The sequence below is a fragment of the Pantherophis guttatus genome, chromosome 2, assembly GCF_059756535.1.
Source record: "Pantherophis guttatus breed Tessera chromosome 2, ASM5975653v1, whole genome shotgun sequence".
Taxonomy (NCBI): Eukaryota; Metazoa; Chordata; class Lepidosauria; order Squamata; family Colubridae; genus Pantherophis; species Pantherophis guttatus.
This window is the reverse complement of record NC_142064.1, coordinates 11,798,979-11,811,412: the sequence shown is the minus strand read 5'-3', so window position 1 is coordinate 11,811,412 and position 12,434 is coordinate 11,798,979. Positions and strand designations below refer to the sequence as shown.

Here is a 12,434-nt window from a genome sequence, read left to right as displayed (position 1 = left end):
AAATTTTTTGTATCTATGTATTTTATTGTTTGGCTGTTCACCGCCCTGAGTCCTTCGGGAGTAGGGCGGTATACAAATCAAATAAACTATAACTAAACTAACTATAGTGACTGTTTGAAATTAAGACAGCGTTGAAAAAAGTGACTTATGACCATTTTTCGTACTTACAACCGTTGCAGCATCCCTTTGGTGACGTGATCAAAATTCAAATGCTTGGCAATTGGTTCGTATTTATGACAGGTTGCAGGATCCTGGAGTCACATGACCAGATTTGTCCTTTTGACAAGCAAAGTCAATGGGGAACCAGATTTATTCGACAAGCGTGTGACTAACTTAACAACTGCAGTGCTTCACTTAACAGTTGTGGCAAGGAAGGTCGTAAAATGGGTCAAAACTCACTTAACAACTGTCTCGCTTAGCAACAGAAACTTTGGGCTCAATTGTGGTCAGGGTGGATTTGATTTAAATCGAGTTGATTTAAATCACAATTTAAATCATGATTTAAATCACTAGTAAAAAGGCTTGATTTAAATCAACTCGATTTAAATCATAATTTTTAAAGAGCAACTGTCATCTCTGCTACTCCTTTGACCCACTGTTGACTCACCGATAGTCCCAGTGTTGCAGAATATACAGCCTCATGCTACATAACTAAGCTCCATTTCATGCTGAACAAACTAAATTATTTATGTATCTTAAATAGAAAACTATCTTACGATAGATTTTTACCTCAAAAGTTTTTTATTAAAATAAATTCGATAAAATCAAAAAAATCCGATTTAAATTTAAAAAAATCTGATTTAAATAAAAAAAATCTGATTTTTTTGATTTTTTTTTAAAAAATCATTTATTTTTATCCACCCTGATTGTGGTTGAATGTCGAAGTTACCTGTACCTAGTTGCCTTCAGAAATCCTGGACGCTCCATCATTGGATGTTTTTTAGTCCAGACCCGTGATGGCGAACCTATGGCACGCGTGCCACAGATGGCAGGCGGAGCCATATCAGTGGGCACGCGAGCATTGCCCTAGGTCAGCTGCAGTGCACGAGCGCACAGGCCAACTGATTTTCGGGCCTTCCGGGCACACCGGAAGTTGGCAAACAGCCGTTTCCGGCCTCCAGAGGGCTTCCAGGGGGGTGAGGAAGGCCGTTTTTACTCCTAGAAAGCCTCTGGAGCCTGGGGAGGGCGAAAAACGGGCCTACCAGGCCCACCGAGCCATCACGTGCCAAAAACAGGGGGAGCATGGGGTGGTCGCACGTGCATGCACGGGGGGTGATGGGGTGTATTGAATTGTGGGTGTGGGCACACACGCATGCAACCCCCCCATGCAACCCCCGCTTTTGGCATGCGACGGCAAAAAGGTTAGCCTTCACTGGTCTAGACCAGGGGTGTCCTCACACTTACGACCATCTCAGCATTCCCCATGGTCACTTGATCAAAATTTGGGCACCTGCCAACTGGCATGTACAGGTAGTCCTCAACTTAACAACAGTGACCATTCGAAGTTACAATGGCACTGAAAAAAATGACTTACGATCATTTTTAACACACTTATGACCGTTGCAGCATTCCCCATGGTCAGGCGATTTCCATTCAGATGCGTGACAACGGACTCACATTTATGACGGTGGCAGTGTCCCGGGGTCCCAGGGACCCCTTTTGTGACCTTCTGACAAGCAAAGTCAATGGGGAAAGCCAGATTCACTTAACAACCGTGTTACTAATTTAACAACTGCAGTGATTCACTTAAACAAATGTGACAAGTCATAAAATGGGACAAACTCACTTAACAAATGTTTCTCTTAGAAACATGCATTTTAGGCTCAATTGTGGTCGTAACTCAAGGACTGCCTGTATTTATAACGGTTGCAGCATCCCAGGTTTAATGTTGATCATTTATGACTTTCCGAGAGAGCATCTAACAAGCAGAGTCAAGGGGGAAAATTGGATTCACTTAATGACTGTGTGATTCATTTAACAACTATAGTAATTCACCTAAAAACCTTCCCAAAAGGATAGTAAAAATTTATTTATTATTTTTTATTTATTTTTTATTGATTGATTGATTGATTCAATTTATATGCCGCCCTTCTCCAGAGACTCAGGGCGGCTTACAATGCGTTAAGCAATAGCCTTCATACTTTTGAATATACCTGTGTAGTAGGGCTTTCACCCCCCCCCCCCCAAGCAGTGTTCTTTTTTATACAACGTCAGTTTATTGCCCCCACAATCCGGGTCCTCATTTTACCTACCTCGGAAGGATCGAAGGCTGAGTCAACCTTGAGCCTGGTGAGATTTGAACTTGCAATAATTGCAGGCAGCTGGTGCTACTTAACAGCACTTTAGTCTGCTGCACCACCAAGGCTCTTGATGGACATGACTCAGTTAATAACTGCATTAACTAGCAATGGAGATTCTTGTCCCAGTTGGAGTCGTAAGTTGAGGACTACCTACCTATGTCTTGAAGCTTGTTTGGGGAATTCACCACATTTTTTCATGAATCATGGCTATGGTTTAGCAGCGATGGCTAACCTTTTTGCCGTCGCGTGCAAAAAGCGGGGGGAGCAGGGGGGGTTGCATGTGAGTGTGCCCACACCCATAATTCAATGCCCCCGTGCCCCACCCCCCATGCATGCGCACGTGACCTCTCTGCACTCCCCCGCTTTTGGCACGTGACGGCAAAAAGGTTCCAAGGCTTTCTTGGAGCCTGGGGAGGGTGAAAACAGCCTTCCCCACCCATCCCCAGAGTCCGTCCAGAGGCCAGAAACACCCCATTTCCCAACTTCCAGTGGGCCCAAAAGCCCCAAAAATCAGCTGGCTGGCGCATGCGTGCATGCTGGAGCTCAGGTAGGGCAAAGGTCACGTGCCCACAGATATGTCTCCGTGTGCCACCTGTGGCACGCGTGCCATAGGTTCGCCATCACGGGTTTAGCATCTTGGCTTATTTGCATTTGCCGCATAGAATAACAAATTGTCATTTACAAACCCGGCCGCTTTAACGAGGATAAAATTGACGCCACAAAGCATCTTTTCAAAACAGTTTGGGGGGGGGACCATTCTCAGCGACATTAACAGAAAAGGGAGCTTCATGAAGCTTCCACATATGTTTTGCAAATGTGTATTTCTAAGTCAACAAAATACCATCAAGCCGTCTGCTCAGAGATGATTAATTAGAAAAGTTAAATAAAACTTCAGTGAGCTATACTCAAAATACAGTATAATGATGACAAAATGATTTCCAGATAGACTGAATATCAATTGCGGGTAGTCCTCGATTTACGACCACAACGTAGCCAAAATTTCTGTCGCTAAGCAAGACAGGGTGTTGCCCATTTTACCACCTTTCTTGCCACAGTTGTTCAGCTTTTTTTCTTTCTTTCTTTTCTTAGATTTATATACCGCCCTACTCCCGAAGGACTCAGGGCGGTGAACAGGCACAAAATAAAATACATAAATACAAAAGTTAAAAGATATAATTAAAACCAGATTAAATAATTTAGCCCAAGACAATTAAAAAATCCCAATAATTTAAAAGAAATTAAAATTTCGATGTAAAAGAATTTTAAAACAGGGGAGAAAATTAGGCCAGGCCGGCTTGCTGGAATAGAAGAATCTTAAGAGCACGGCGGAAAGTGCGTAGATCCGGGATCCTCCGTATCTCTGGGGGGAGCTCGTTCCAGATAGTGGGTGCCCCCACAGAGAAGGCCCTCCCCCTGGGGGCCGCCAGCTTGTCAGGTCGCCAAAGGAGAACACATGACCCCAGGACACTGCAACCGTCACAAATATGAGTCACTAGCCAAGCATCCGAATTTTGATTACATGACCACAGGGTGCTGCGATGGTCGTAAGAGTGAAAAACAGTCATAAATCAGTTTTTCAGTGCCATTGTAACTTTGAATGGTCACTAAACAAATGATTGTAAGTCAAGGACTACCTGTATACAGATTCCGGACATATGTAGAAAGTAGATTTTCAAGCTTTCATATTGGATTTATCTTGGGAGTGGTGTGGTGGCCTAGAGGTGGAGCTCTCGCCTCACAATCAGGAGGCTGCGAGTTCAATCCTAGGTAGTGTTTTTCTATCGAGGCACGTGGTCTACCCCAGCATGTGGCAGGGAGCGTACTGCATCCCTTTCGCCTTTCAGCTCCAACCCAGGAGCCCTCAAGCAGTCGCACTGACGACAAACCATTTTATACCAAATTTATATCATGAGCCACGACCAAGGACCAGAAGCCAGACCGCAGCTGCATCATTAGCCACTTTAAACCCCTCCAATCCATACATGAAGCAGACTGACACCCACCATGAAGAGCTCGCACGGCCACAAACACGAAGCCAAACAACAACAACGCAGCTCACCAGCTCAAATCCCCCTGCAACTCAGACTAAGCTGAGCACAACCAAGCCCCCACCCAAACAGAACACAACCCCAGCCAATCAGAGCACAGCCAAGCCCCTAACCAATCAGAACACACCTCCACCCAATCAGAACACAGCCAAGTTCCCACCCAATCAGCTCACACCTCCACTAGCAGTTAAAAGGAAGAGACAGCTGCGATCTCACATTGCTCCTGGAAGCACGAAGCCGAGAACACCAGCCTGAAGATGACGAATGAGACTTCGTCGAAACGTCGCCAAGACACTTCCAATTTTACGTGGGAGAAGACCCGAATAACCAAAGACCTACATACAAACACCCGCGAAAATCTGAGAAAACATAATATATAAGAAATAAACTGTGCCTATATGCAGAAGCATGAAAGAAGAAAAATGTTCTTCATTTCACACACAGAAAAAAAGTTACTTAGCCAAGGAAGGCTAATGAGATTAAGGCTGATGTAATTCCTGATGTCATTGTGTAGACGGCAGCCGCTCAAATGGGATCAGAAATCTTGTAATCTGGGGGAATCCCACAGGAAATCCGCGTGGCAATTTTAGACTTGCCTGGTGCCAAGTGAGCCAGCACAAAGAGAAGGCTGCCTCACAGATTACCCAACCGGAGGATTTTCCTGCGTCTTTCCAACAGTTTTTACTTTTATCTAAAAAAAAAAAAAATGTGTCAACTCCAATTTACACTTTATAGCAACGGCTGCCATCCCGAATTGCACGTGGAAAGTAATTTTTGCTAAACTTCTGTACGTTTGTTAAAAACCCTAATTTGGTGTTTCAAACACCATTACTTGGTTTGGGTTTAAAAAGGTCCAGAATATTTTTTTTTTCCATTCATTGTCTTTCGGATTTTAATCTGATCCATCTACATTTCTGGAATTAGATTTACTGACTTCAAAATATTTTTTTAGATGACGTGGGCATTTCTAAAGATCAATGTGCTAAAGAGAGAGAAAGACATGATCCATTAAATTCCATTAAGCCTCACTTTCTCCTGTTGAGCTTAAATGTACACACAGTCAGCAAATAAATAAGGAAACCAAATACAATGAAATAAAGCATTTTGGTGTTTAGAAGACATGTGAAGGCCCAGCTCCTCAGCCAGATCTTTGCTGAATGAAATAGACCTTGGGTATCTTTTCTATCCTTCCTTCCTTCCTTCCTTCCTTCCTTCCTTCCTTCATTTCCTTCCTTCTTCCCTTCCCTTCCCTTCCTTCTTACCTACCTACCTATGTACCTACCTAATCCAGGGGTCTGCAACCTTAAGCACTCAAAGAGCTATTTGGACCCGTTTCCCATAAAAAAGAAAACATCGGGAGCCACAAAACCTGGGTGTGCTGGCCAGGTTTCCACCAGCCACATGAAACACCCACTAGCCAGGCCTACCCAGCCGGTTATTAGGGCAGAGAACCAGTTGTTAAAAAACACTGGGAACCACAAAACCCTTTTGACATCTCTCTCTCTCTCCCTTCCCTCCCTCCCCCCTTTCTCTCTGTATCTCTCTATGTCTCTCTCATCCTTTCTCTGTATCTCTCTATGTCTCTCTCATCCTCTCTCTGTATCTCTCTGTCTCTCTCATCCTTTCTCTGTGTCTCTCTATGCCTCTCTCATCCTCTCTCTGTATCTCTCTATGTCTCTCTCATCCTTTCTCTGTATCTCTCTGTCTCTCTCATCCTTTCTCTGTATCTCTCTATGTCTCTCTCATCCTCTCTCTGTATCTCTCTGTCTCTCTCATCCTTTCTCTGTGTCTCTCTATGTCTCTCTCATCCTCTCTCTGTATCTCTCTATGTCTCTCTCATCCTCTCTCTGCCCTGGCCGCTTCTCCATCCCCCGCCGTTGCCCTTACCTTCTCAGGCCAGGCGAGGAGTGACTGGGAGGGGAGGATGAGGGGCGGGGCCAGCCAGTGGTGGGATCACCTGACAGGGAGCTACAGCAGAGGGCCCAGAGAGCCACATATGGCTCCGGAGACGCAGGTTGCTGACCCCTGAGCTAGTCAAGCACCAACTCCCAGCATTATCGTGATTTCAAAAAATGCCTTCCAGCCACAAATGGTTTTTTGAGCTTTCGCAGCAAATGCAGGTAGTCCTTGACTTACAACAATTCCTTCAACGATCAAAGTTACAGCACAGTCTTTGCAGCATCCCCAAGGTCACACGGTCAAAATTCAGGCCCCTGGAAAACTGGCATGTATTTATGATAGTTATACAGTCCCAGGGAGGGAGATCTAGTCACCCTTTGTAATCTTTCCAGCTGGCTTCTGACAAGCAAAGTCAGCCAATGGGGGAAGCCAGATTCACTTAACATCCTCATGATTCACTTAACTAAAGTGATTTGTTTTAACAACTGTGACAAAAGAGGCCATAAAATAGGGTGCAATTGCCTTGCTTAGCAATGGAAATTCTGAGCTCAATTGTGGTTGTAAATCCTAGGTACCTGTATCATCAGGTAATTATCACTGTCCCAAATATCTGTCTGAACTTTGCCCAATGTATTTATGGTAAAATGGTTCTGTAAATAAGCATATGTCTCTGGTTTCCCTCCATAAGGAAATGAACCTAAATTGTCTTTTTGTGCACAAATTACTTGTCATAGTTTTGCAAAAAAAAAAAACAAACAACAACAAACAAGCCCACAGCCAAAACAAAGAATTAGCAATCTGATACTTTCTTTACAAATTAGAACCTTGATACAATTAGATTACTATAAACATGTAAAAGTTGTTTAATCAGATTTTTAATAAGTGACTTGTTTTAGATCAATTTCACATACTGGTATCCTTGTCTCAGCTTAAATGTAATATAAGGCTAACAGTAACTTCCTTAAAAAGATGAATACTACAAGGCTATAGAGCCTTAGTAGCACAGTGGACTAAAGCACTGTTATTAACATCTGCTGCTTGCAATTACTGCAAGTTCAAATCTCACCAGGCTCAAGGTTGACTCAGCCTTCCATCCTTTCAAAGGTAGGTAAAATGAGGACCCAGATTGTGGGGGCAATAAGCTGACTTTGTATAAATATACAAAAGTATGAAGGCTATTGCTTAACGCATTGTAAGCCGCCCTGAGTCTCCGGAGAAGGGTGGCATATAAATTAAAGGAAAAAAAAAACTAACTTGTAAATTTATCAAATGCAATCACCTAATCAAGCTGACTGATTTTGTTGCTGTTGTCACACAGAGCAGTATTGCTCTTCTGGTCCCCCTTTTAATGCCCATTAATGATTTTTTAAATTCCTGTTTCAGCACAAGGCAAATCCTTCATGGACATGCTACAAATGCAGATTAGCAAAAAAAAATTCACATAAAAAGGCAAAACTGGTTTTGAACAAGTTTCTAGTCCTTACAAAGAGCACAGTTGTATACAAAGAGGAAAAACAATCCGCTATCAAGAGACTTCCAGGTTTCTCTTTTTTTAAAAAAAAAAATGCTACAGGATCAGATTTTCCAACGACGACAACTAAGATTGAGGCAAAGTCGATATGAATAGTGCATAGAGATCAGAGCTATCGTTTTCATTTCATTCTAGGCAGCCATCCTTGAAATGTTTAGCAGGCTCACCAGCCTGCTAAAAATGAATGTATCTTGGGATCCAATATTAAGCCTTTTGGAAATTCATGAACTCCAGGCTGCTTCCAGAAGGAGCATCTTTGAAATCACGGTAAGGGACAGCTTTTGGGATCCGCTATGCATTTGGCTGCAAACATATATTTTTTTTAAAAAAAACGGGTTACACAGAAGGAAGGATGGAGGCAGAGAACGGAGTGAGGTTGGAAGGGAAGTGACTGTCACTTCAGGAAGCTGATGCCCTTCTGGCTTTTTTTTACCAATGCCCCCCCAAGACGCAGTCCTAACAATTCCACCCCTCACCCTCCGTTCAGAGACTTTCCAAACTAGCCTTCCATCTTTCCTATGACGAAGGAGGAGAAAAATCAGACGCGGCTACATGATAGGGAAAAAGCAGATGAAGGAAGGGCTGCAGAGAATAAGATCTGAGGGGGCACTCACAAGAATTGTAATAACTGGGAAAATGGACCGCGCCCGAGAATACCACAATCGGCCCAGGTATGGCGCCTCAAAATAGTGGCAAGCTTGCAAGCTTTCCACTCGCCTGTCAAAATGCACGCGCGGAGGATTGCATGGCATGTCACCACAAGAGATGCTCCGAATTTGCTTTTCCCTTAGCAAACCTCTCACTTCTGACAGCCCTTGTCAAGTGTCTCTCTCGCAGGGGTGGGAAGGAGAGTATCAAGCATCCTCTTCCTGATGGATATTAAAAAGGAAAAGGTCACCCACAGCCCTGCCACCCAAAACCCAATTGTATGTTTAATTTGCCAGTTTCCATTTTATATCCCTGTATAAACATAGCGGGGAGGGGGGATAAGAATGCCGAATATGCTACACATTCCCTTGTAAACAACTATAGCTCTGATAAGCTTCTATTGCCCATTTGCAGCGCCACAGGAAAATAACACCACCAGTTAAAACACCAGGACCATTAAATCCATGTATTATAAAAAAAAAAATCCGCATTTAATAACCAAGGAATCTAGGCAGGCATAGCTAAGCTACCAAGCCTGCTGTAGGATATGGTTTGTTTGTTTGTTTTTCTTTCCTTTTCGTAATGTGCTCCTTTGGCCAAATGCAACCTCCAGACCTTGCAAACCGCTTCAGAGCAATTGCAACCTTGCACACTTCCCAATGTGCAGAACTGGAATAGAGAACTCGGGCGCAAAAAACGCCCAGGGCCTCTGGGAAACCCCCGAAAGGGGATTACAATAGTCTTTAGGAACAAATAATCCAATGGGATGATGAAGAGGAGAGTTAGAGGGGTGGCCTGACCTCAAGGCATTGTCTGGGAGAGAGGGAGCTGTTTTAAAAAAAAAGATTACAAAGGGAGATTAAACCCCCCATCCCCAAAGAGTGAAAGTCTGAGCATCTGTCTCGATGTATGACAAATCCTTAATAATAATAATAATAATAATAATAATAATAATAATAATAATAATAATAACAACAATAATGCAATTTCACCCTAAGCCCTCCAACTAATCCTACACTTTCTCAAGAATCTGCAGAATTAATAAAATAAAATAAAATAAACACAGCCAAAGGAAAGATGCGCCCGTCCATTGCAGCACCCGTTTATTGCAAGGTGTGAAAGGGGGGGGGGGAATAACCAGGCTGTGCATCACCCCACCTTTTCCTCTCCCTTTCTTCACCTCCTTCCTTTCTTTCTTTTCCTTCCTTCCTTCCTCCCCTCCTTCCTTCCTTCCTTTTCCTTCCTTCTTTCCTTCCTTCTCCCCTCCTTCTTTCCTTCCTTCCTCCCCTCCTTCCTTCCTTCCTTTTCCTTCCTTCTTTCCTTCCTTCTCCCCTCCTTCTTTCCTTCCTTCCTCCCCTCCTTCCTTCCTTTTTCTTCCTTCCTTTCTCCTCTTTTTCTTTCCTTTCTTTTCCTTCCTTCCTTCCTCCCCTCCTTCCTTCCTTCCTTTTCCTTCCTTCTTTCCTTCCTTCTCCCCTCCTTCTTTCCTTCCTTTTCCTTCCTTCCTCCCCTCCTTCCTTCCTTTTTCTTCCTTTCTCCTCTTTTTCTTTCCTTCCTTTTCCTTCCTTCCTTCCTTCCTCCCTTTTCCTTTCTTCCTTTCTCCCCTCCTTCCTTCCTTCCTTTTCCTTCCTTCCTTCTCCTCTCCTTCTTTCCTTCCTTTTCCTTCCTTCCCTCCTTCCTTCCTTTTCCTTCCTTCCTTTCTCCCCTCCTTCCTTCCTTTCCTTTTTTCCTTCCTTCCTTCTCCCCTTTTTTCCTTTTCCTTCCTTCCTCCCCTCCTTCCTTTTCCTTCCTTCCTTTCTCCCCTCCTTCCTTTTCCTTCCTTCCTTTCTCCCCTCCTTCTTTTCTTCCTTTTCCTTCCTTCCTTCCCTCCTTCCTTCCTTTTCCTTCCTTCCTTCCTTTTTTCTTTCCTTCCTTCCTTCCTCCCCTCCTTCCTTTTCCTTCCTTCCTTTCTCCCTGCCTTCTTTTCTTCCTTTTCCTTCCTTCCTCCCCTCCTTCCTTCCTTCTTTCCTTCCTCCCCTCCACAGCCCCACCGGAGGATCTTCGTGCGTCGGAATGATGCGTTTTCTTCCCAGGGCTGACCTCCGCCAGGCCCAACCAACCAACCAACCAACCATGCTGGGGATTTTGCCCGGGTTTGGGGGGAAACCGCAAGGGGTGGGGAGGTGGGGAAGAGAAGCGGAGAAAGCGGGACTGATTTGCACAAACAATCGCAAGGATTTGGGGGGGGAGGCAGGCAGGCAGGCAGGCAGAGAGAAAGAAGACCCGCAGAGGAGCCTTTAATTAAAATAAATAAAATAAAATAAAAATAAAAAGGCAAATAAAAAGGAAAGCAAAACAAACTCAGGTTGGAGAGGAGGAGGAGGAGGAGGAGGAAGGCTGGAGGTGTTGGGCGGGGGGAGGAAAAGGGGGTCGCGGCCTCTTCTTTTTTTTTTTTCTTTCTCCCCCCCTTTTTTTTCCCCCTCCCTCCTTCTCCGATCTGGCCTTCCGCTTTCCCGCACCTGGTTCCCGGGGAAGCGAGGCGAGCGAGCGATCCAGAGGCAACTTTGTATCCCGGCGGTCGGTCGCAAAACAAAGGGAAGCGCGCCGCCCGCCCCGCCCCGCCAGCCACGACAACACAGGAGCCGCCGGGCTGGTGAGAGAGAGAAGTGGGGGGGGGGGGTGAGGGGGGCTACCTTCCTTGGGTCGCCTCCGGAGCCTCGCAGCAACACACACACACACACAGGGAGGGAGGGAGGGAGGGAGGGGGAAAGAAAGGAAAAAGAGGGGGGGGACTCACTGACTGCACCCGCTTGGATCGCGGGCCCCCAACTCCCCCACCTGCACAGCCCCCCCCATCTCTGCACCCCTGGGGACCCCCATCCCCCCCCAAAAAAAAATTGGCTTGAGAAAGACATCCCCCCCTCCTCCCCTCCCCTCACAAAAGCAGGGTTACCTTGGCCGAGAGTCCCGGGAGGAAGAGGATGGCTGGGCGCCGAGGAAATCGGGCAGGGATCCCGGGATCAGACGCCGCCCTGGAGGGGCATTGGGGTGGGGGGACGGTGGAAGATATGGGGCTGGGGGGTGAAGGGAGAAAGCAGGGTTCGCGATGTGAGGGAGTGGGAGGGGGGGGGTTTGAAGGTCCCTTCTTTCCCCTCAGCAGCAGCACCAGCAGCCCCGTTCCGACGCAACCCGGGTTCCTCTGACACAGGCGAGGAGAATGCAGGAATGTGACGTTCCCAGCTCCGCCCGGCGAGCCACGTGCATCGCTTTAATTAAATAAAAAAATAAAAAAAGAAGGAAAAGAAGGAGAGGCGCTATGGGTCCTGGGAAATGTAGTTTCCATCCAAGGAGGAGAAAGTGGGGGGGGGAAGGGGGGGAGGAGGAGGGGGAGAAGGAGGAGGAAGGAGGGAGAGAGCTGCATTATTTGATTTGATTTTATTCTACTTTTAAATTTTGTATGTATGTGTTTTATTGTTTGGCTGTGCACCGCTCCGGGTGTAGGGCGGTATAGAAATAAAATAAAACAAAACAAAACAAAACAAAACAAAACAAAACAATAGATAGATAGATAGATAGATAGATAGATAGATAGATAGATAGATAGATAGATAGATAGATAGATAGATAGATAGATAGATAAATCCAGGTCTGGAGAAAGCGGGGGTTGCTGCTCCCACTTTCATTGCGGGTCCTGAGGTTTTGGGGACGAGAATTTGTGGCGATCTTGGGGTCTTTTCCTTCTGGTGTCTCCTCTGCAGAATTAACCTGGATTGAGGTTTTTTTTTAAATTTGATTTATATGCTGCCCTTCTCCGGAGACTCAGGGCGGCTTACAATGCGTTAAGCAATAGCCTTCATTCTTTTGTATATTTTATACAAAGTCAGCTTATTGCCCCCACAAACTGGGTCCTCAATTTACCTACCTTAGAAAGGATGGAAGGCTGAGTCAACCTTGAGCCTGGTGAGATTCGAACTTACAGCAATTGCAGACAGCTGGTGTTCATCACAATGCTATCAGTCTGCTGAGCCACCA

At 45.3% G+C, this 12,434-nt stretch overlaps 1 protein-coding gene across 3 annotated transcripts in view; it reads right to left on the bottom strand.

Annotated features, from left to right (window-relative positions):
- The window catches only part of CTIF (cap binding complex dependent translation initiation factor), a 166,197-nt gene extending 154,539 nt beyond the window's left edge, over positions 1-11,658 (bottom strand). For 2 of the 3 annotated variants that reach the window (XM_087885545.1, XM_087885547.1), the window contains exon 1: positions 11,356-11,658. The gene's annotated coding sequence lies outside the window, so the exon portion shown is untranslated. Of the gene's footprint in view, positions 1-10,921; positions 11,011-11,355 lie in introns of those variants that run through there. The other variant, XM_087885546.1, reaches the window with a different exon arrangement.
- Positions 11,659-12,434: the final 776 nt, after the last annotated feature.